Below are 24,975 nucleotides of genomic sequence, written 5' to 3' on the forward strand. Positions count from 1 at the left end.
GACTGTGCTTCTAAGACTGTATTTTTAACAATGTCCACACCTATTGTAAACTTTTTTAACTTTTGCAGCTGCACCTTTCAGTTTTTTTTCTAATTAGTTTCCTCATTTTATCAAAGTTTCCCTTTTGAAAGTTTAGTGTTAGAGCTGCAGATTTACTTATTGTCCCCCTTCCAGTCATTAGTTCACATTTGATCATGTTATGATCATTATTGCTAAGTAGCCCTACCACCATTACCTCTTACCAAATCCTGCGTTCCACTAAGAATTAAATCTAAAATAGCGCCCTCTCATTGGTTTCTGAACCACTTGCTCTATGGAGCAGTCATTTACTCCATCCAGGAACTTTGTCTCTAGCAAGTCCTGATGTTACATTTACCCAGTCAATATTGGGGTAATTGAAATATCCCATTATTTCTGCACTGCCAAATTGCAGGTCGATCCAGTAACGTGCAGTTAAAGATTGCCCGTCTGTAACGTGCTGGGAGCGCACAATACAGACGAGTAAGGCCATCCAGCCATACAGTCTCCAGTTTCACGCGTCCTTAGCGCTTCCTAAAATAAACACCTAACCCTTTCCGCACCCAGCATGTAAATGAACGAAAAAGCTGTATAATGAAGGAATTAGCTATTCCCCTCCGATACTGTAACGGGCGCTGATATTATCTCCTTAGGAACGCGCTGTTTTGCCGCGGCCTTAACCTGTTAGTTTACCGCCTCCCCCTAGTAGGAGTTAGGACTGTGTAACAAATCCATCGACACCGCTTAAGATACTCAAACACAATAAAACAATAAGCCTGGCACCTTCCTTGATGTAGTACGTTCCGGATGCCCCCCCCCCCCAGCGCGCCCGCCACTACCCCTTTCATCAGCTGCATCCACCCATTATGCCCCTCACGGGCATGTCCCGCTTCACAGAGCGCTCCCACTCAAATCCGTTCATGGGTGTATATACCCTTTCGCCCCCCTCACAGCGCCATGCTACCACTGCGACCCGGAGGAGGTGAGGCACAGCGGCGAAGACAGACGGGAGAGGAGAAAAAGCAGAGCCGAGCAAAGCAAAAGCGTGCAGCAAGCCGGCGAAATAGACCTGCGAGCAGAGGCAATAGCAGCGGTTCGGTAAGCCTGGCACCCTCCTTGATGTAGTACGTCCCGGATGCCCCCCCCTCCCCAGCGTGCCCGCCACTACCCCTTTCATCAGCTGCATCAACTGCGACCCGGCAGTCCCGTGAGGCCTACAAAAAAAAAAAATCCCCGGCTCCCGCGCCCCCACACTGGCCCGCCGACTCTACCCCCCCCGATCGGGCAGATAGGCGGCGGCGACGAAAACCAAAGCAATTTTTTTTTTTTCAAAAAACGACATCACACATTGCATAAAATAATTTCTCCAGCCTTAAAGCGACTTACTTTTGGGATCTGTCAAGATCCCAAAAGTAAGTCGCAAAAGTAACTTACTTTTCTGAAGCCATCAGGAACATGATCTTAGCTCCTCCGGACGAAGACGAAGATGGCCGCCTGCACGGGGAAAGCGTGCAATTGGCCGCTGAAGACGTGACCTCACGTCTTCAGCGGCCAATTGCATGCTTTCCCCCGTGCAGGCGGCCATCTTCGTCTTGAGCTACGATCGTGATGGCTTCAGAAAAGTAAGTTACTTTTGCGACTTACTTGACAGATCCCAAAAGTAAGTCGCTTTAAGGCTGGAGAAATTATTTTATGCAATGTGTGATGTTGCTTTTTGAAAAAAAAAAAATTGCTTTGGTTTTCGTCGCCGCCGCCTACATGCCCGATCGGGGGGGGGGTTTAGTCGGCGGGCCAGTGCGGGGGCGCGGGAGCCGGGGATTTTTTTTTTTTGTAGGCCTCACGGGACTGCCGGGTCGCAGTGGATGCAGCTGATGAAAGGGGTAGTGGCGGGCGCGCTGGGGAGGGGGGGGGCATCCGGAACGTACTACATCAAGGAGGGTGCCAGGCTTACCGAACCGCTGCTATTGCCTCTGCTCGCAGGTCTATTTCGCCGGCTTGCTGCACGCTTTTGCTTTGCTCGGCTCTGCTTTTTCTCCTCTCCCGTCTGTCTTCGCCGCTGTGCCTCACCTCCTCCCGGAGCAAGGGTGCTTTCGCGCCCTGCTCCGGGAGGAGAGACACAGCGACGAAGCAACAAAGACTTTTCGTGTTTTTTTACACTTCCTGGTTCCTGTCATTCCAAATGCCATTTGAAATGACAGGTACCGTCGCACCCTGGTTACTGTATAGGCGCTGTATTAAGCGCCTATACAGTAAAATGGGTTACACGGCCATAATCCTTCCCTACCGCTTTAAAGCCGCGGCATGCATTTGCATGCGATTAGAGGAGAGTATCGGGGAGTTAGTGAAGCGAACTGTGGGTGCGGGGAGGAAGGGTGCGCCTGACACTGCCGCACTGTTTCTACCGCGGCCTTACTGGATCGACCTATTGGTTAGCTTCCCTGATTTCTCTTAGCATTTCATCATCTGTCTGACCATTTTGTCCAGGTGGATGGTAGTATACTCCTATCATTGTACTCTTACCCAACACACATGGGATTTCTACCCATATAGATTCTACTGAGCATTTAGTCTCTTGTATGATCTTTATCCTGTTGGACTCTTTGCCCTCCCGGACATAAAGTGCCACACCCCCACCAAGTTGATCCTCCCTATCATTGCGATATAATTTTTACCCTGATACAGCACTGTCCCATTGGATATCCTCCTTCCACCAGGTCTCTGAGATGCCAGTTATGCATCATTCACTGCTATACACTCTAACTCTCCCATCTTCCTTTTAGACTTCTAGCATTGGCATACAGACATTTCAAAGTGCTTGTTTTGTTTGTAGTAACAACCTGCTTTTCAGTTGATAAGGAAAATTTGGAATTCTGTAGCTCAGGTGATTCTTTACTTCAGCACATGGACTACTTGTATTTTTATTGGAATTTCATTAATACCTCCTGTTTCATTAATATCCTTACAAAGATACATTCCTCCGAACCATGCACTGCTGAGTGACTGTCAGCTTTCTCCCTTGTTCTAGTTTAAAAGCTGCTCTATCTCTTTTATAAAAGTTAGCACCAGCAACCTGGTTTCACTCTGGTTAAGGTGAAGCCCGTCCTTTTGGAAAATTCTCCCCCTTCCCCCACAAAAGGTTGTCCAGTTCCTTACAAAATTGAATTCCTCTTCCCTGCACCATCGTCTCTCCATGCATTGAGACTCCAGAGCTCTGCCTGCCTCTGGGGACCTGCATGTGGAACAGGAAGCATTTCAGAGAATGCCACCCTGGAGGTTCTGGATTTCAGTTTTCTACCTAAAATCCTAAATTTGACTTCCAGGACTTCCCTCTCTCATTTTCTTATGTCATTGGTGCCCACATATACCACGACAGCCGACTCCTCCCCAGTACTGTCTATGATCTTATAATGCTTTCAGCATGCATTACTGAGCATGTGCAGATATAGCTACCTTCCTGTCTCTCAGTCAGAGTTCCTCAGTCTTTCTTTTTCCGCGGAGCTGTGTGGTCACAGGTTTAGCTTTGCTGTCCTCACAGCTAATGCTGTATTAGTTATGGAACTGCAAGCAGCTGTTTTTTCATGAAGAGTCTTGGTGTGTGTGTTTTTTTTTTTTTTTAAATTTCCCTTGCAATAGTTTAAGAAGCTCTGGGTTCTAGCCTTGTGCTTGCACTTTTCCCTTGCCTTCAGATGCCTTGCTGGGGTTTCTGTCTCTGTTTCACACCAGTTTCTTTGAGGTGAAAAACCCAACTCTTTTCCCTCCAAGAGCTTTTATAGGTTGACTGCCTCACTGAAAACGGAGGGAGGAAATGGTGGTGTTCTGCACTATAGGGTTTCCCCATTTTTCCTATTTTGGCACTCATGCATGTGGACTGCCATCTGCTTGTCCTCAGAAAAAGCAGAGTTGCTTTCCTGTAACAGGTGTTCAAGTAGAGCAGGATGTCATTCCTCACAAAACCTGCCCGCCTCGCTTGGGAGTTGGGTTTTTTTTTATTTTTTTGTTTTTTTTTGCTTTCTCACAGGACAAGCAGGATGTTAGTCCTCACATATGGGTGACATCATCAGGATGGAGCCCAATCACGGAAAACTTCTGTCAACGTTTCCAGAACTTTGACTGGTCCCTACTGGGCATGCCCAGCATGGCACTAACCCTGCAGCCAGCAGGGGTCCCCCTTCAGTCTTCTTTTTTCCGCGCAGCAGTAGTCTCTTGGTTTAGGAGCTCTGAAGAGATTCCTGACAGGAATTTTCCTCACAGAATTAATTAAACTTAAATTGCCCCACAGGGCTCCCTCCTCTCAGGCCGCGGTTCTCTGGTAAGTTTTTGACTGTCTTTCGTCGATTACCGTCGAGTTTGGCCCTCGCGGCCTACTGGCCGTCTACCGTACCGCGGCTCAATTTTTTTCTTGGCCATGGCGTCGGGGTTTCATCGGTGCCCGGACTGTACTCGTACCATGTCTATCACAGGCCCTCATGGAGTCTGTGTAATGTGTTTAGGCCGTGAGCATGATGTCGGACTTGCACCAAATGTGCCCTCATGACACCAAAAGGTCGCAAAGCCAGAATGGAGAAGATGGGACTCCTCTTCCGTGCTCACATCCCAACGCCGTCCATCGCATCGATGTCATTGGAACCGGCACCGTCGAAGTCGCACCAGCATCGACCTCCGTCCGGTGACCGTCCGCCATCGACGTCTTCACGGCCATTGACTCCCGTTACTCCCCCTCAAGATCGAGGGGGATCGTAGGGAGAAACATCGGCATCGTAAGTCTTGGACCGTCGAGGGAGCGACATCATCGACCGAGCCACCGTCTGAGCCACCATAGAAGAAGCCCCATCCAGAAATGGCACCGACCATTCCTGCAACCCGGACATCGAGGCCACCCTCACCTGATCGGGGTTTGGGAGTCGCAATTCCGCCTGTAAAGGTGGTCCCTCCGACTGTGCCTCCGCCTCCCTCTTCCGTCACGGAGCCGGGGCTGCTTGCTCGAGGTCTCCAGGAAGAACTGGATCGGCTGGTCCAGGAGGCTATCGACAAGGCGATGCAACGGCTCCAGGTTCCACCGGCACCAAGAGTGGAACCGATCACCGACCTGATGACAGCAGCGCTGGCACCGCTGCTATCCCGGATGGAGGCGCTCATGACCGCCCTTCCTCCAGTGATTCCCGGGTCTCCAATGGCTCTGGTGCGCTCCCCGTTGACAGCTTCATCGGGAGGAGAAACACCGATCCGCATTCCTCCTTCGGGAGTATTGCCTCAGCCATCGATGCCAATTCGTCCCTCGCCACCGATTCATTCATCGGGAGCGATACACACATCGATGCCTTCAATACCAGCACCGATGCCTTCCAGGCCGTCCACGGTGCCCCCGGCGATTTCTTCGATTTTCTCGGAGCCTTAGCCGGGGCCTTCAGGTATCCAACCCCCTTCTCGTTCTACAAGTCAGCCTGCTGATCCTTATGACACCTGGGGTGATGATACTTCCACAGACACCGATGACTTACCTTCACCTCCCTCTCCTACTGAAAGTAGAAAGCGTTCTCCTCCAGAGGACCTTTCTTTCATTAATTTTGTGAAGGAAATGTCTGAGTTGGTCCCTTTTCAGCTTCAGACGGAGCAGGATGATAGGCACCAGTTGATGAAGCTCCTCCAATTCCTGGATGCCCCTAAAGTGATCACTTCTATTCCCATTCATCAAGTTCTTCTTGACCTCCTCAAAAAGAACTGGGAAAACCCAGGATCCATTGCTCCAGTCCATAGAAAAGCTGACACTACCTATTTAGTACAATCAGCCCTCGGCTTTCAAAAATCTCAGCTCGATCACCACTCAGTTGTGGTGGAATCGGCTCAAAAGAAAGCAAAAAGGACGAAGCCTCACTAATCTACCCCTCCTGTTAAGGAATACAAGTTCCTAGACAATATTGGTCGATGAGTATTCCAAGGGGCCATGCTCATCTCCAGAATTGCTGCTTACCAGCTGTATATGACCCAATACAATAGTGTCATTTTCAAGCAGATACAGGACTTCTCTGAAACCCTGCCTGACCAATTCCAACAACAGCTTCAAATCCTTGTCGTCAAAGGGTTTGAGGCAGGAAAACATGAGGTTAAGAACAGCTTACGATATCTTCGAAACCTCTACTAGAGTGTCTGCAGCTGCCATTTCAGCAAGACGATGGGCCTGGCTCAAATCTTCTGACTTTCGGCCAGAAGTACAAGACAGGCTATCTGACCTACCATGTGTAGGAGACAATCTGTTCGGTGAACAGATCCAGCAAATAGTGGCTGAATTAAAGGGCCATCATGAGACCCTTAAACAGCTCTCATCGATACCTTCCGACTTCCCCTTAAGACAGCCCTTTAGGAAGGACTCTAAGAAGTCATTCTTCCATCCAAGGAAGACCTATCCTCCACCAGCAAGGTCCCGAACTACGAGGTCTTCCAAAAAACCTCAGCCTTGCCAGGCCCGGAAGCAAAAGCCGCAAGCAGCTCCCCAGCCGGGGCCTGCTTCAGGTTTTTGACTTTCACTTGGAGAGCAGCAGCCTGATCCCTCTGCCAAGCATACCAATGGGAGGTCGATTGTGCCACTTTCACGGCATGTGGCAGTCAATCACAACCGACCAATGGGTGCTAGCAATCATTGCTCAGGGTTACCACCTAAACTTTCTTGCTCTTCCACCGGACTCACCACCTCTGCAAGCATGGAGAGTATCCGACCATTCTGTCCTTCTGGAGCAGAAGGCTTCCCTTCTTCTCCAGTTAAGAGCAATAGAACCCGTCCCTCTCTCGCAGCAAGGCCTAGGGTTCTATTCCCGGTACTTTTTGATCCCCAAAAAATCCGGTGGAGTTCGTCCAATTCTGGACCTACATGCTCTCAACAAGTACCTCCAGCGGAAAAAGTTCAAGATGGTAACCTTGGGCTTGCTTCTACCTCTTCTGCAAAGAGGAGACTGGCTCTGCTCTCTAGATCTTCAGGACGCATACACACACACATTGTGATAGCTCCAGCTCATCGCAAGTACCTCAGGTTTTTAGTAGGCCCAAAGCACTATCAATACCGCGTGCTTCCGTTCGGCCTAGCATCGGCACCACGAGTCTTTACCAAATGTCTCGTGGTTGTCACAGCTTTTCTCAGGAAAGAAGGTGTTCATGTCTACCCCTATCTGGACGACTGGTTAATCAGGGCTCCAACCCAGCAAGCCGCTTGGTCATCCCTCGATTTGACCCTACACACTCTAATTTCTCTAGGATTTCTCGTCAATTACGAAAAATCCTATTTAGTCCCATCTCAAACCTTGTCGTTCATTGGGGCAGACTTGGACACCTTGCAAGCAAAAGCCTTTCTACCTCCACAACGAGCGCTAACCCTTGTGTCTCTCACTCACCAGTTGCAGTCTCAGCATACAGCAACGGCTCGCCAATTCCTCGTCCTTTTAGGACACATGGCGTCCTCAGTCCATGTCACACCAATGGCCTGCCTGGCCATGAGGCTCATGCATTGGACTCGGAGGTCACAATGGATTCAAGCTGTTCAGCCTCTGTTGACCATTGTCCACATCACCGACTCACTCCGTCTGTCTCTCGCCTGGTGGAAAGATCACAACAATCTCCTCCAGGAACTGCCCTTTCAAGTGCCAGATCCTTTTATTTTTTCGGCACTGCCTGTAGCTATCAAATAAGACTGAAGGGGGACCCCTGCTGGCTGCAGGGTTAGTGCCATGCTAGGCATGCCCAGTAGGGGCCAGTGAAAGTTCTGGAAACTTTGACCGAAGTTTTCTGTGATTGGGCTCCATCCTGATGATGTCACCCATATGTGAGGACTAACATCCTACTGTCCTGTGAGAACACCTGTTACAGGTAAGCAACATTTTGCTATATCATGGACTGAGGGACGCTGCCTGAGAGACAGGGAGGGGGCTACAGCAGCACATGCTCAGTAGAGCACGTTGAAAGCTCTAGAATCTTTTGAGATCAAAGTTCTGTGCCAGGCTCCATCGGATGATGTCACCCATGTGTGAGAACTGACATCCTGCTGTCATTGGAGAATACCTGTCACAGGTGAGCAACTCTACTTTCCATGAGAACAGTGTATGCAAATGCAACTTAGGCATCCTGAAAATCCAACCAGCTAGAGGGCTTCAGAGGGACATTCATTCTAGGTCATAGGAAAACTGCTCTGCAGCTCTTTTTCAGCCACTAAAATTGGCTGCCAAGGTTTGGTAGATCTGGAGATGCATTCCTGACTTGTTTGCATAATTCATATTTTGACTATTAGAGAATTCCTTGATATTTTACGGCAGTTCATTAAAGTAGTTTGATTTTATTGCTGTGGAGATTAGCACTTCAGGATGTAAATATTGCACAGTTTCCATTCTCTGTAGTGTTCTTTTGCTCAGAAGTTCTTCTCTGGTGTTGGTTACCACAGCTGCTGTCAAAAACTAACTGAGTCCACATGTAACTTGCTTCCTGCAGTATTCACAGAATTGACTTCAGAGCAGTTTTCTACATTCTAACCTTTTTATTTTGTCCCATCTGTAGCCTTCAAAGCTTGTCAACTGCTTACTACTTACTCCTGGGGTAATTGTGCGCACAAAAACTGAAAATTCTGCAAACTTTCTATTGGTCAAAATAACACAATTTACATGACAGTCTTTAAGTAATTGCATTTTAAATTATTACAGAAAAAAGTTATTTCTTGAAGTTGCAGAATTCTAAATATTTTGAGCAGAATTTCCCTAGAAATTCACTGTAAGAGTTTCCCTTCCACATACACACATCCTCTCATACAGGGCCCTCTCTCTTGCATACAAACCCACACAAGCTCCCTTTCGCTTTCACACAATCATCCTCACACAGGCTACCTATGTCCCTCTCTCACGCAGCCCTTCACACAGGCTCTGTCTCACACATACACAATCCCTTCACACAGGCTAGCACCCTCACATACACACGATCCCTTTTTCATACACACGAGCTCCCAGTCTCTCACACACATACTCACTCCTTCACAATCTCCTCATATAGGCTCACTCTCTCTGAAACCCACACTCAAGCATCCCCCCCCCACTCCCCCTCTTACCAACTAAGCTGTCTCTCACCCTCCCCCACACCCCCTCTCCTCATAGAGGCTCTCTCTCTCTCTCTCAAACCCACACTCAAGCATCCCCCCCACCCACCCTCTCTTACCTCCCATGCTCTCTCACACCTTCCTGCTCTCTCACCATCCCCTCATATAGGCTCCCTCTCTGAACCCCACACTCAAGCATCCCCCCCACCCACCCTCTCTTACCTCCCATGCTCTCTCACACCTTCCTGCTCTCTCACCGTCCCCTCATATAGGCTCCTTCTCTGAACCCCACACCCCCTCTCCTCATAGAGTCTCTCTCTCTCTCTCTCTCTCTCTCTCTCTCTCTCTCTCAAACCCACACTCAAGCATCCCCCCCACCCACCCTCTCTTACCTCCCATGATCTCTCACCCTCCCCACACCCCCCTCTTACCAGCCATGCTCTCTGTCACCCTCCCCTCTCTCACACACATTTTCTCTCTCACCAGCATCCCCCCCCCATGCTCTCTCACACCCTCCTGCTCTCTCTCATCCTCCGCTCCCCTCTCTGACACACATTCTCACCGGCATGCCGCAGGATGCGCTCTGTTCACGGCGAAAAGGGAAGGCCCCCTTGTGCCGCGAACGGCACGCCGGGCCTTCATCTTCGCTGCGAACGGAGAGCGTCCCATGGCACATGGGGGTCTTCTTTTTTCACCACGAATGGCGGGCCGGGGTCTCCTCTGCTATTTTCTGCTCAGAATTTGGCAATGCTACGCAGGGGGGAATTCTGCGTAAATTCTGCGTTCCGCAGTAGCGCAGAATTCCCCCAGGAGTAACTACTGCTATTGCATGATCATGCTGAGGTGCCACTAGATGTAAACAGTGCTGTATAGCTGCTTTATTGGGGTTTTTTTTTTGTTTTTTTCCCCCTCAGTAACTACTGCACACCAGCAGACCTTCCTGATATTTTGTACAGCATTAATCTATAGTACCAGATGTGAATGGAGGCGAGCATATGGGGAGATAACCCTGAGAAACAAACCCTAACTCTGAGACTTTCGACAAGCATGTTGGTGAACGAAAATGTTTAGATGTGTTACATGGGCAGAATTGATAGCTTATGTGGAACATAACGTAGGTTGGCAACAGAAATTTGTTCATTCTGGGTATGGGAAACGAAGCTAGTACGGTAGGGCCCTAGTTTCCTGTGAGAAGAGCTAAGTTGTTGTTGAAGCAGTGAGTTGTACTGGAAACATTTAACAGCCAGCCCACATCAATTTAGCAGCCTAAATAAGAATTGGTTTTCTTTTGGAAGGTTAAAGCCATATCGTCGCCAGATTCCATTAAGGTCCGAAAACAAAAGAAATATAAGGTGCTATCTTTTTATTTGACTAATTAAATGCATTTCTTGACTAGCTTTCAGGAGCCAGCAGTCTGTTTTGGATGGTACTTGACTAATGGCTCATTATCCAGCGCCTTCCCTATTCAACAGGGTACGAGGCAGGGGTGCCCTCTCTGCCCGCTGCAGTTTGATTTGTCCATCGGAGCCAGATACAAAGAGAACTATTTTTTGATTTAATGGCAAAAGTCCTAAGATGTCCCTCACGCAGATGATGTGCTGTTGTATCTCACTGTGCTTAAGAAATTGGTTCGCGGAGTATTAATGGTACTAAAGGAATATGGCGAGGTGTTGGGATACACAAAAATCAGAGCGGTTTTTCTAGGGGGAACAACGGAACAATCGCTGCCACAGTGCAGGAGGCGTTTCTGGATGGCTAAAGGAGGATTCAAATATTTGGGCATTTTTTTTTTTAACCCCAAAAATGGTTTGACATTTACAGGACAAATTATACACCAGTGTATAATAAGTTACTCGAAGACCTGCGAAACTGTTCGGGTCTGGTGATCACATGAGCGGGAAGAATCGGGATCCTTAAAATGAATACACTACCAAGGCGTATCTTCTTGGTTCAGCATATTCTTATTGGCTTCAATCTGAACAGGCACATGTCTCACTTTATCTGACAGGGGAGATCTCTCAGAGTGAAATGGAGAGCAAAGAATTGGGAGGGGAGGGGGAGAGGGAATGGCATTGCCTAATCCTTTGGGGTATTACTGGGCTTTCCCGTCTCATGTGTCTTAAAGCTTAGAGAAGGAGTACACGCAGCCCTGGCTCTGTCTAGAGGCTGGTGCAGCGGAGGGCACAGACTTGGCATATTTGCTGTTTATGCACATACAGTGCAAGTGTAGCGAGGCATGTGCGAAAGCTTGGGGATACCTGTGGGCATTCGCACTCCACTGCTGTGCTAAGGGACAACCTCCGTATCTCCCTAGCCACACCGGAGGGTGAAGCACTGGCATGTGCTTCCTGGGTCAGTTATAGGACGATAGATGGATCCCTTTTGTTGCCCTGCAAGAGCAATTTGAATTGCAGGATGGGTCGAAGGAGACCTATTTGAATAAAGGCACAGTTGCTCAAGACTGAAGGGACGTCTTCAGTATGGAGAGCACCTTCCCATGTGGAGAAGATATTGATGTTGATAGGTTTGGGAAGGAAAAATATATCGCTTTTCTCCAGAGCTGTCTCTGTGACATATGAGGAGAAGAAGCCTATGGCGGCTTTGTCTGCTCAGTGTAAGACGGATCTGGGGTTAAATTTGGTGGATAGGTAATTGAGGAAATCTGGAAAATGGTACATAAGGTCTTTATCTGTAGTTGCAGGAATGAGTTAATGTACAAACTGGTGAGGAGAGCTTACAGATATCTTTATTTTGCTAAATTCTCTGTCTTCATCTCAACTTTGCTGGAGGGGGTGTGGGGAGATAGGCCTTTATGTCCACATTTGATATCTGTGTGATCTAGTACAGAGTTTCTGTAAGGAAGTCTATTTAAAGATTGAGGACATACTGGGACAATCAGTGAGTCTTATGCCAGTAATATGCCTCCTCAGGCTCTATGTCAGTGCATCTTTGGCAAGCCAGCAGCACAAGTGTGTGATCATCTCATCCATGCGGTTAAATTCACAATTGCAACATTTTGGAAATCCCAGCCACTGATTTTTCACTGATATAAGTACCGTAAGTACATGACATAGCGGATATTGAAAAGTTAACTATTTTCCTTCGAAAGAAGGCATTTTTGTATGACAGAATCATTTAAATGCTAGAGGATTGGGCCCCATGAAGGATTTGTAGGTTTGATATCTGTTGGAAACAAAGATGGTTAGATCTCAATGTGTAATCTGTACATATCTATGTAACCTGTGCAGCTTTTGGAATGTGCACGCGAGTAGGGAGATACAAAAGGCAGACATAGATATGTCTGCCTTTTGTTTAAATAAAACGTTTTAGAAAATTGCTTTTAAACCACTGATACAGTGCAGATCATTCTAAAGTTGCAGATTTCTACAAATAGCTCCAATAGTTTATGGCCGTTAGGTGCCATCAGTTGCATAGAGATCTGCCATGTAACCATCTGACTTGTGCACTAACTGCACAGATTAAAAAGACAAAAGGTTATACTTTCTGGGAGCCTGTATACATATAGCTCAATGCATTTTTTTTTTTTTAATTATATTCTGCTTTTTGTGAAACTTCAAAGCAGATTGCATTCAGATACTGTAGGTTATTTCTCTATCCCCAGAGGGCTTAAAATGTAAGTTTGTATCTGAGGCACTGGAGGGCACAAGGAGAGTCAGCAGGATTTGAGTGAATCAACCCCTATGAATATGCTAGATTTTAAACATAGGTTAGTTTATTCTGAGTTTTGTTTGTTCATTTGTCAAAAGGCTTTGTATTAAACCTAAGAGATGTCATACTGGGTCAGACCAATAGTACATTAAGCCCAACAGTGACCATTATGGATTTCTTGGAAAAAGTACCCAACAGATCCTAATAATTGGGAGATTTTATTAAACACGACCCTATAACAATAACATGCATTCTAACTGAAAATTTATTAAATCCACTGTTGATAGTCACTGGACAGCCATTTAAACAGTAACATCACTAGTCCAACATGAAGTCCATATTTAAAGTCTCTTAATTTTTCTCTTTTTATTTTTAATTATGCATATAAACCCAGCAGCTTAGCAGACAATGTAGAAGAATTCTGATCCTGACATGGGTCTATGTTTTGGATTTATCTCTGATTCAGGGGGGAGTACTTCAACTTTCAAACCTATTGCCTGCACATATATTGGGAACACGGTTCTCACGCGTTCATCTTGGACTACCAACTGATAATTTCTCTAGAAGGAAGAGACAAATCAGGTGCTAACAGAACACGCAGTCTGTGGATAATTGGATAACTCTATAGACAGACATATTCACATAACAGAATGCCTCTCCACTTCTTCATTCAACCTTTGGGTTTTGCTGCGTTTAATTTCAATCCATTATTCTCAAAACGTTAATTTAGCTTGGGGGTCCCTGCCCCTTAAGTCAGGCAGTACATTTATCCTCTTTAAATTTTCAAATGTGTGACAGTGTTCAGTACAATGGGAGACTATTGGCGCTCGTATCTTCAGCGTGTTGACACAATTCCAATGTTCTATCGTTCGTGCCCTTATTAGTGTGGCCAATGTAGATTTTATTGCATGGATACATAAATAAATCTCCTGAGAAGAATTTAGTCTGTTCAACTCAATGCGACCTAAACTCCCGATGAGGGTGGTTTCCATTCTTTCCCTACAGTAGCCTGGCTACAAAAAGAACATTTGCTGCCATGACTTAAGGGGGGCACCCCAAATTTAGCTTTGTGAGAACAATATTGGGTTTTAAAATTAACCAAGGTAAAACCCGAAGGTTTGACTGACGTGCTAGAATGGCATTCTGTTAGGTGAATGTGTCATCCAGTTAAATAAGGCCACTTAGATCATGTGACCTGTTAGCTTGGATATAAATATCACCTGCATTGTCTCTTCCTTTTAGAGAAACAATCAGATGGTAGTCTAAGATGGACGAGTAATAGACTATGCTCTCAATCTATGTGGAGGTAATTTAAGTTTGGAAGCTGAACGTTTCTCCCCCCCCCCCCCCCCCCCCCCCTAATGCTGAGATAAATTGAAACATGAATCCAAGTCTGGATTGGATCAGACTGCTTCTACAATTTCAGCTAAATTGATGGTTTTATATGCAAAACCTAAAGTCAAAAACTTAACAGGCTTTAAATATAAACTTCATGTTGGACTGATGATTATAACATTTAAGCCGCTGTCAAGAGATTATCAATGGTGGATTTATTATATGATGGTCCCTAAATTTTCAGTTAAAATGTATGTTAATGTCACAGGGAAAGTGTTTAGTAGACATTATCTAGGTTCCTTCTGGGTATTTGGGGATTTTTGGGTTGCTGAGGTCCCTATGTTCGTTCCCAGCTCCCAGCAGTAAAAGGTTGTGTTCCCAAGCCCTTCTTGACTAATAGTTGTTAATGCACCTGTCCTCCAGACACTTGTCAACCTTTTTTGAACCCAATTATACTTTCGGCCTTGAGTGCATCCTCGGGCAAGAAATTTCTTGCATTGATCAAAAAAAATATTTTATTAAATTTGCTTTAAATCTGCTACCAGCTATTTTTATGCAGTGTCCTCTCGTCTTAGTACTTTTCAAAAAGGTAACTAACTGTTCCCTATTAACGTGTTCCACATCACTCATGAATTAATAAACTTCTGTCATATCCCCTCTCAGTTGTGTCTTCACCAAGCTGAAGAGCTATTTAGCCTTTCTTAATAAACGAGCCATTTCATCCCCTTTTATCATTTTTTGCCATAATTCTATCTCCTTTTCTAGTTCTGCTGTAAGGTTTTTATTGAAATAATGAAACCAGAACTACACTTGCACCATGGACTGATACAGAGACTTTATAATCTTTTCAGTTTTATTCTCCATTTCTTTCTGAATAATTTCTAACATTGTTTGCTTTTTGTGTCCTCTGTTGCACATTAAGTGAGAATAGTTAGTCCATAATTAATAAGGTCATTTTCCCCAAGTGGTAACTCGTAATATGGAACCCGGTGTTGTGTACAGAGGTAGGATAATTTCCAAAAGCATTTCTGGACATTTAAAAAAAAAAAATTACTCATCCAGTATGCAGGTGCACCTTGTTCATGTGTAAGTTTACGTGGACTGAGTGGAGGCTGTCCTGGGGGCAAAGATAAGGAAGGGTTTCCACTTAAACGCATATATTTGAGAATTCAAATGTATGTGCGTACATTTTCCTGAAAAATATGTCTACATGTTAAATAGGTAGATTTGGTGAAGTAATTTTCAAAACAGTCGTAGGTGCATATATCTGCTTTGAAAATTGGTATTCTTTATATACGTATTTGCCAGCTAACTTGTGCCCCCATGTCACATAATCGCCCCCAGAGTTGATTCCTGTGTGAATTACTTCTCATTAAATTTCATCTTCCAATTTAGATGCCAAGTTTCCCAGAGGCCAAAACGAAATGGAACTTAGCTGGTTACAATAGACTTAACTGGCTAGGCAGCAGCCACTATATAGTAAGCAGCTGCCACTTAGCTGGCTAACTTGGGAGTGGGTAAGGGGCTTAATGGAGCAGTGCTACTTAGCCGCATACATTATCCAGCCAAGTTAGACCTGCTCAAGAGCAGCTCTAAACTTAGCCGACTAAGTGGCTATTTATCCAGAGATGAGAATATCCCATCTAAGTTAACCGGACAACTGTATCCGGCTTAGACAGATGGATATTTTTTTAAATATCTACCCCATAGTCTCGCAAGATCTGCCTATAATTTTGCAATCCTGCTTGTGTTTTTAAGTACTTTGAACGTCTTTGTGTCATCTGCGATTTGGTCAGCTCTCAATAGCATAAATGCTTGTCCCAGTACAGATCCCTGGGACACTCCACTATTCACCTTTCTCCATTGGGATAATTGACAGTTTTTAGTTCTATCTTCTGTTTCCGATCATTTATCCAGTTAGCAGTCCACAATAGGGACATTGGTGGAGGGGTGGAAGGGACATTGGTGGAGGGGTGGAAGGGACATTGGTGGAAGGGACATTGGTGGAGGGGTGGAAGGGAATTGGGGCCGGAGGGTGCTGGAAATTGGTGGAGGGGTGGAAGGGAATTGGGGCCGGAGGGTGCTGGACATTGGTGGAGGGGTGGAAGGGAATTGGGGCCGGAGGGTGCTGGAAGCCAATAGAGACGGGTGGGAGGGAGAAAAAGGGGGAGAAAAAAAATGGATAAACTGCGTAGCTTGCTGGGCAGACTGGATGGGCCGTTGGTCTTCTTCTGCCGTCACTTCTATGTTTCTATGTATTGCCTCCTATCCCCTAACTTAATTTCCTCAGGAGTATCTCATGAGGGACTTCTTCAAATGCTTTGTGAAAACCAAATACTCTGACTCAGTGTTACATATTTATACCCTCAAAAAACATTCTAATATATTAGTAAGGCATCTCTTCCCTTTGCTAAATCAATGTTAGCTCTTCTTCTGTTAAGCCATGTTTATCACTATAGTCTGTGATTGATTATTTCTTCGCAATTGTTGTCATCATTTTTCCTGGCACCCTATTAATTAAGGTGACTAGTCTGCAGTTTCCAGGATCACCCCTGGAGCTCTTTTTAAAGAAAAATGGGCACTACAGTCCTAAGGTACAGTGGCAGATTTTAATGTTAGGTAACAGATTACTAGTAGCGAGCCTGTCATTCTAGCTTTGTGTTCCTTTAGAGCTTTACCGTGAATGTTATCTGGCCCCTGTCATCTGATATTATTTATTTTGGCAATTTGCTCTAGCAGCTCTTTCATTATCAAATTGATTTGAGTTTCTCCAAGTCAGCACCTACAAACCAGTGGTTCCCTCTTGGGTATCTTGCCAACAGTATCTGCACTGAAGATTGAAACAGAGAATTCAGTTACTTTTTCTGCATTGGCCTTATCCTTCCCGAGCGACTCCTTTGCCCCTGGCCATTTTATGATCCCAGTTGACTCCTTTGCAGACTTCTTGATTTTGGGTTACTTGAAAAAAGGTTTTATTATTTTGTAAGTCTCTCAAATGTTCTCTGTACCTGACTTATTAATATTTTACTACTGCTATATATTATTTATACATATGTGCTACAAGATGTATGCAGTGCATGCTCCAAGGAGCTTTACAAGCTAGTAGAGACGAAAAGAAGATGCTTAAGAGAAACTTTACTGAATCGAGAAGGCTATGATCAGGGAGATCCAAGGTTTTAAGTTTTGAATGCATCATTAAAAAGGTGGGTTTGATTTTTAAATGTGGGATTTGGATAAGGTAAGAGAGGGAGCATAACGCCCTCGCTCAGGAAAGCTATGCCAGATATTTGGTGCAGCGAGGTGGAAAGTGCTGTTCCTAGGAGAATTCTGCCCAAAAACATTACAGATTTTGCACGCAGTATTTCAAAATTCTGCAAAATACTGCATACATTTGTCAGAATAACACAGTATAAATAGTCTTAAAGTAAGGATCGAAAATGCACTTCAGAACATGTTGATCAAAATTTTACATTTTTTTGTGCATAGCTCCCCCAAGTACATCATAGCTCAGTCGGTGTTATGACCCTTCATTTGCAATTTACCCTGGTGGCTTTCCCCTATTTTATACCTCCACAAGTACCAAATCTTGTCATTGCAGTGTCCTCAGCCGGGGGCCCATGCACCAGGACTTTTTCCAGAACCCTGCAATCATAGGCCCTGAATATGGCCTTTAGGTATCTCCCTTAAGCAACGACTATGACTGCCACCCTTCGGGGATGTAAGCGCTGTTTCCACACCAGCCCCAGTCGACCTAGGAAGCAGAAGAGCACTGCCACCAGGCCGACCTCAAAGTCTCTCTTTTAAAAGGAAAATATAGCAGAAATAGGTTTATGTATCATTCTCCCTCCGGGAATTATGTTGTGACCATTGTTGCAAAGTGTCTCCACTACCTTTGCACTGTCCCTTTGCACAGGGTAGTCTTGGGGAAATTCTGTGCTACTGCAGAGCGCAGAATTTGCGCAGAAATTGGAATTTCTGCGCAGAATTTGGAGCATACCCCACTGTGCCACAAGCGGGACCCCATCCTGTTTGCTGGCGTGCCGCGTGGCAGCGAAGAGGAAGGGAGGCCCCGGTGTGGCGGCGAAGAGGAAGGAGGCCTCGGCATGCCGCGTCATGGTGAAGACGGAGGTGCAAGTTCCAGCATGCCACGAGCGAAGCAGGCCCCAAAGATTCTGTGTGTAGTGGTTGTGTGAGAGACTGGGAGGCTTTGTGTAGAGGTATGTGTTTAAGACTGCAAGCTGGCGTGTGTGTACAGGAGAGCATGAATTAGGGTGTGTGTATGTGCGAGAGAGAGTCTTTGAGGAGATTATGAAGAAAATGTGTATGTGTGTGAGAGATTGGGAGCTGGTGTGCGTGAAAAAGGGCGTGTGTATTATGTGAGAGAAGGAGCCTGTGTGAAGGGGTGTGTGTGAGAGAGAGATAGGGAACCAATGTGCAGGGGTGTGTGTATGAGAGAGAGAGACGGGTAGCTTGTGTGAGGGTGAATGCATGAGAGAGAAAGGGAGCCTGTGTGAAGGGAGGATGTGCAAGAAAGAGAGAGAGGAAGCCTGTATGAGGGGGTGTGTATATGCACAAGAGGGAACCTATGAGTATGAGAGAGAGGGACAGAGGGAGCCCTGTGTGAGAGGCAGTCCTGAGAGAGCGGTCAAACTCTGGGAGTGTGGAGATAGAGTAGAAGAGGTTGAGCCTAGCGGGGAAGGGGAGAGAGAGTGGAGGGTGAAGGAGTTTGGGAGCCTGAGAAGGCAAAAGAGAAAGGAGACTGGCCAGGGGAGCAGCAAGAGAGGACGGAAGGGAGGAAGGGACATCCTTACAATGTACTTCTAGGAAAGTTTTGCTCGAAATATTTAAAACTCTACATCTTTAACTAACACATTTTTTCTGTATTATATTTTAAAAGAATTACTTAAAGATTGTCTTGTATATTGTGCTATTTTAACCAATATAAAGTAGATGCAGAATTTTCCATTTTTGTGCGCAGAATTCCCCCAGGAGTAACAGGGACTTTTTGTTTCATTGAGAACTCAATCTAAAGGAGCTCCACCTCGCCTTGGTTCTAGGACCAGCAGCTTTAAGAAGCTGTCATTTATGGCATCTAGAAACTTGACTTCCGGCGTAGAAGACATTCACCTGTTCAGTATTAGGACAAGTGAAATCTCCCACTGTTACGGTGTGTATGTCTAATCCCTATGAGCCATGCATGGTCTGATTCATGATGCGGGTCAGGTGAACAGCAGTATACCAGGAATGTAAAATATTAAACAGCAAGTAAAGTCTCCCCGTTTCTTAGGAATTGCCGGTGCAAGTCAGGAGCCCACGTTGGGGCAGACTGGGCCACTTGGCTGTCTGCTTTACCTTAAAAGAGATCAGTCCAAAATTTGAAAAAATGCATCCCGTGTTATTACTGCAACACAGGCGACGACATCTTTGCTAGGAAAGTTTTTTTTACATTTTTTTTGACACGCGTATGAAGGTCCTGGCGAGTTCAGCTGTCGACAGTCTGAAGTCCCTGTCCGAGCAGGTACTTTTACCTCGGAGCCCCATTCTGAGATGCCGATTAGGGAGTGCCTCTAGCTTGCCGTGACGGTAGGGTGTGGCGCTGCCGTTTTGTGCCCGAGTTTGTCTCGTGGTGGTGTTTCTAGAGGACGTGTCTTAAATATCCCCTGTCCTTTTCAAAGGTGCCTCCCTCCTCTCATGTCTCTTAAGTAAAATCTTGCTTGGGAAATGTGGGAATTACTTGATCTGTTGACTGGTATCCTGCAGCTTTCTTCTTCGGAAAGAAATCTCCGGGAAGCATTTCTAAGGCTCGCTGTTGGTAAAAGAGGTGCATGCCTGTTTCACAGTAATTTAGTGAAGCTGGTCTCCCATTCTCCCACGCCTTCCTGGCAGAGATTGTTGCTGACTGATGCCAGGGTAGACAGATGCACAAGGGGGGTGGGGAGGCAGGCTACTTGCTTGTCACCAGTGAAGTTTGCTTCTCCAAGGAAACCAGCCTGAAAGATTCTTTTGTTCTCCGTTCTTTTGAGTCCAGATGTGGGCAACTTTTTAATAAATATGGAAAGTGCCCAGCACGGTTTGATTGGAAATGTCCTCCTGATTTCATCCTTCTCTTCGGTGTGTAGAGAAGCAGTTCTTGCTGTTTTAGCCCTCCGAGTATTCTTATGGTGGTAGAGCAGCACCAGAGTCGCAGCAAATTTTGTAATTTAAAGGCTCAAGCGTCGTAGCTTGCAGCAGCATGCTAGATTGGTATTCATGCAAGATTTACATTTAAATGTAACAGATATTCACATTGTTAAATGAACTGACAGATGTGGATAGAGGCTAGAAGTCAAAATGTGCTGAATGATGTGTGTGTGTGTGTGTGTGTGTATAGTTCTGTAAATATAAGGTGTCTGGCTATCCTTCCGGGTAGAATGATTATGTTCATACAAGTTTGTATTATAGTACATCTTGAATTTTTCTGTGAATTCAACAGTCAAGAAGAACATTTGCTTCCAGATATGCAGCCATTGTATTTAATGTTTCATGAAGAAGATGTTAAAAGTTTTTCCCTTGACCTTTCTCATCTGCCTGTTGCTTTCTTGGCACTGGTATACTTCCATTTAAAAGCATCGCACCATCTCGTTTTTGCATCCAAAGGTCCCATCACGCTGGCTCTGCATTGGCTACTGGGAAACGAGGTAATGTCCCAGCTCCGGTCCTTCAGCCGGTCTTCTTTTTCAGGCCGTGACTGCACTGTGTAAGCATTGCTGTTATCCGGAGGGGGAGGGGAGTGTTGTGTGTTACCTACTGTGGTATCAGAGTGTAAAAAGAGTTTTTCTAATTGTACATTTAAGAGAAACACTGCTAACGTTTTGATAGAGAAAGGTGCCGGGAGATTGTCTGTTTAGGAGGCTGTTGATAAAGTTCCAGCATAGCTTTTGTGATCAGGAATCCTCCTCCCTGTCCATGACCTGAATGCTGACATCTGCTCAATAAATGTAGTGCCAGTCTTTCATTTTTGTTTTGTTTGCGTTTAGTGATCTTGAGGAAAATTTGGTATCTTGGAAGGAATGTCTCTACAGGAATTCAGGGACATGAGGGGAGCATCCTTCGAACTAAGGAAGTATGTACTAAGACTGCTGCAGGAAGCTAATGAAGAGCCTGAGGTTTTGATAAGGAGTTGTGTGCAAGGTAGTATATAAACAGTCACTGATCTTGATAAGATGGACTCTGCTATTTTTTTTTTTTTTGAATTGTAACATAACTTATGTTTTTCCCGTCGATAAGCATGCTGAATTAGCCATGCTGTCGGGAGACGTCCTCCAGGGCAGCTCCTAGATAGAGCTTCTCTCCAAGGATATAGAGCTTTGACTCTGTAAGCCTGTGCAGTTCTTCCCGTACAGTTACCAGTCCTCAGTCTTTTTTTCTTCTATGCTGCTAGCTACATGCGGATTATCTTCTCTCCGTTCTCCTCAGCATCTTCCACTCAGGTGAAACCCCAGAACAGCACTTTTAAGTGCTATCATGGCTCCCAAATTGCCAGGATTCAAATACTGCCAGTGAGGCAAAGTTTTATGTTCATAATTGATGGGCAAAACTATTGCTACCTCGGCCCGAACCATGATCAGTCTAGTTGCAGGGACTATGGGAGGATGTCGTCCAGAGCCCAAAGGCAACGGGCTCAGAAGATCGCGAATTTGAGGGAGGGAGGACACATCTGGGTCCTATGCCCCCGCATCAGAGCGCCTGTCCTTACGCTCCTCCCCGGGGCCAAAGACCCACCGTGCCGAGTAGGGCAGGAGAGCGTCCTCTGTGGGCCCATCAGTTGGTAAGAAAAAGCAGAGCCTAGCAGGGAACCCCCCCCACAGCGATCGGGCTTCCCCACACCAAAAACAAAACGGGCATTGGGGGATGCACTGGTCAAAACCGCGCCAAAAACAGCTTTGTTGGCTGCAGGCAGCGTCGTTCATCATCAGACAATACATGTGTTGAAGCAAGGAAAACACGACGCAAGGGAGAGCCTCGACGCAAGGCACATGATGCATCAACTCGTGCCTCGCAAGCACCACGCACCCCGGCACAGGGGCTATCTAAAAGGAAAGCAGTGCACGAACACAACGCACATGCCTTACAGCACGTGACTATGACGCACGCCAGCTTTGCGTCGACTCAAATACAGGAGCAAGTGAAGCATTCACAGAAGCCTTCTCAAAAATGGGCTTCCCACACATCTCTCGCGCTGGAGCATGACCCCCAAGTAGGGTCTACTCCGGCATGTCCACAGTGCGAAGAAAAAAAGTGCGCACTCAGCTGCAGGAACCCCTAACAAAAAGGCACAAGATGTTGCAAAGGGAACAGGATCCATTGGACTCCAACAAAAAAATCAACTATTAATACAAATTCCATCACCAAAATCCACCAGGTTAAATATAACACGTGAAGATGCCTTTTCAATTGCAGGTCCTATTCTATGAAACACCTTACAAGCCTTAGATTAATTTCCAACTCCAAAGAGTTTAAGAAAGCATTAAAACGTTATCTTTTTACAGTAGCCTTTCCAGAATTCTGTGACCCATGAATTCCTCCTAAGTAATCTTACCTTCCTTTCATGTTGCTCCAGTTTTACAATTCATTTTTCAGGTGTTGTTTTATTTGCCTTTATTATCGTGATCTCTGTTTAAATTTTATTTTTATCCTGTTCAAGATTTTATTTTAACTTTGCGTCGTTTACCTTAGCTTTTTTTTTTATACAATGTCATTTTATTTAATTTATTTACTTTGTTTAATATTATTATGTATGTTTATTGCAACCCGCCCCAAACATTTGGAGGGTGCAGGATATAAATACTCTAAAATAAATAAATAATTACTCTTGACAGCAGTGCATCCAAGGGCTAAAATGGCTAAGACCAAGGAGGTTGCGGGACGTGTGGAAACCACTACAGCACTAAAGAAGATGTGGCCAGCCCATCGAGACACAGGTCTGACTTTACAGGTGTTGTCCCAAATCTCCACAATTTTATAGAACTTCTTCAAATCTCTGGAAGGTAACAGTCAGGAACTCCCATTACCTAGCCCTCCCACTGGACGAGTTTCCACCAAAAGGAATTCTCCGTCTCCAACTCAGGATGATCACAACCTTCAAGACAAGCCAGAGGATCCGCAGCCGCAATTTTCACCCGCCTGAACCGAATTTGGCCTCAGAAACTTATCCTACTCAAAAGGGTGGGAGCCCTTTTAAAAATTGAGACTAGGAAAGTACTGGATCCAAGGTCAGAGGTCTTGGATATCTTAAAGATCTATGTCCCGGCTGAACCCACAGACTTGCCTTCCCTTTCAGTGCTTGATGCGGTAATGGACAAGATATGGGAGTCCCCATTCTCGGGACCATTGGCATCTAGGAAGATGGATCTTAAGTTCCCTATTAGGAAGTCCCCATATTATGGGACAGTACAGCTTCGCCATGCTTCTATAGTCGTTGAATCAGCAATGGATAAAGCAAAGAAGTTGCAACTACACTCCAATACTCCTCCTGGTAAAGACAACCGATACCTGGACAAGTTTGGACAGAAGACCTTCCAGTTGGCCGTGTTGAATGCGAAGATTCAACAACACCAGTTTTACATCACACAATACTTATGAGTGTTTACAATCCCTCAAGCCACATGTCTTGCTTGGTCCGTTGGGCAATTCCTTACCTCAACTTTTCACTGATTTGGAAGAGCACTTGTGACATCTCCTTTGTAGAGTGTTCAGGGCATTGAAACGTCAGCCCGCACTTCAGCGTCGTCCATAATGGTCCAGAGGATTGCCTAGTTAAGGGCCATGCCATACATAAGGATGTCCACGAGAAACTGGCAGATTTGCCATGTAAAAGTGATAATTTATTTGGAGACAGGCTTAGAGAAACAGTGTCTCAGCTAAAGAACAGAACGTGGCAATCCTATCCCTGGCTTCTCCGGCAGAACAGCCCTCAGGAAATTTTATCCAGCCTACAGGAAGTCCTATTAGAGACGCCCCTTCAGGCCATACACATCCTGCCGCCCGCTGGCACAGCAGCCACAGCAGTCACATCCCAGACCTATGCCAAGAGTCCAACATCAGCAGAGACAATCACAGGGCAATAACCAAAAGCCACAGCAGGGTTTTTGAAAAAGGTTGGGCCACAGCTACAATTATCGGTGGGAGGCAGTCTGCCCCAAGTTTTAATGATTCTTGGGAACCATTCACATTGGACCATTGGGTATTAAGCATCATCCGTGAGGGATACAAATTAAACTTCAGAATGAATCCACACCTCCTGCATCTGGTTCCCACAGCACGAGACCAGGGACAGGAGCAGCTGTTGCAGGAAGAGGTGGACTCATTGCTTCAACAATGGGCAATCCAAAGAGTACCTCTGCACTGTCACAGCAAGGGTTTCTCTTCCCAATACTTCCTTATTCCGAAGAAAACTGAGGCTCCAACTGGTTTTAGATCTGCGAGCCCTCAACAAGCATATTTGGAAAGAGATGCTCAAGATGACATTCCTCAAATCCATCCTGCTGTTCCTGCAACTCAATGACTAGATGTGCTCGCTGGACCTCAAGGATGCTTATTCCCACATACCAATGCACCATTCGTCCTGGCACTACCTGTGTTTCCAGGTCAATGCGCGGCACTACTGATACAAGGTTCACCCCTTTTGACTCTCGTCTGTCCCAAGAATTTTCACCAAATGCCTTGCAGTAGCTGTGGCTCACTTGAGGAAATGGAATTCAGCTGTTCCCTTATCTGGACAATTGGTTTCTAGTATTGTCACAGGTGTTGCAACCGTTGCGGCCCGATGGCTTCACTTCGCCTACCTTTCTTTTTCTGCGACTCCTGCTCCCTGTGGCCGTCTGGCTGCCGCGGTGTCTGCCCGCCGTCCTCTC

At 45.8% G+C, this 24,975-nt stretch overlaps 1 protein-coding gene across 11 annotated transcripts in view; it reads left to right on the forward strand.

The window, feature by feature from the left end:
* Nucleotides 1-24,975, forward strand: part of LOC115095855 (stress-induced-phosphoprotein 1-like) — a 157,658-nt gene that overhangs the window by 25,662 nt on the left and 107,021 nt on the right. For 3 of the 11 annotated variants that reach the window (XM_029610123.1, XM_029610122.1, XM_029610118.1), the window contains exon 2: nt 21,100-21,185. The exons of 7 other annotated variants lie outside the window; for them this stretch is intronic. The gene's annotated coding sequence lies outside the window, so the exon portion shown is untranslated. Of the gene's footprint in view, nt 1-20,738; nt 20,820-21,099; nt 21,186-24,975 lie in introns of those variants that run through there. One more of the 11 variants, XM_029610119.1, reaches the window with a different exon arrangement.

This window comes from Rhinatrema bivittatum, chromosome 7 (genome assembly GCF_901001135.1).
Source record: "Rhinatrema bivittatum chromosome 7, aRhiBiv1.1, whole genome shotgun sequence".
Lineage (NCBI taxonomy): Eukaryota > Metazoa > Chordata > Amphibia > Gymnophiona > Rhinatrematidae > Rhinatrema > Rhinatrema bivittatum.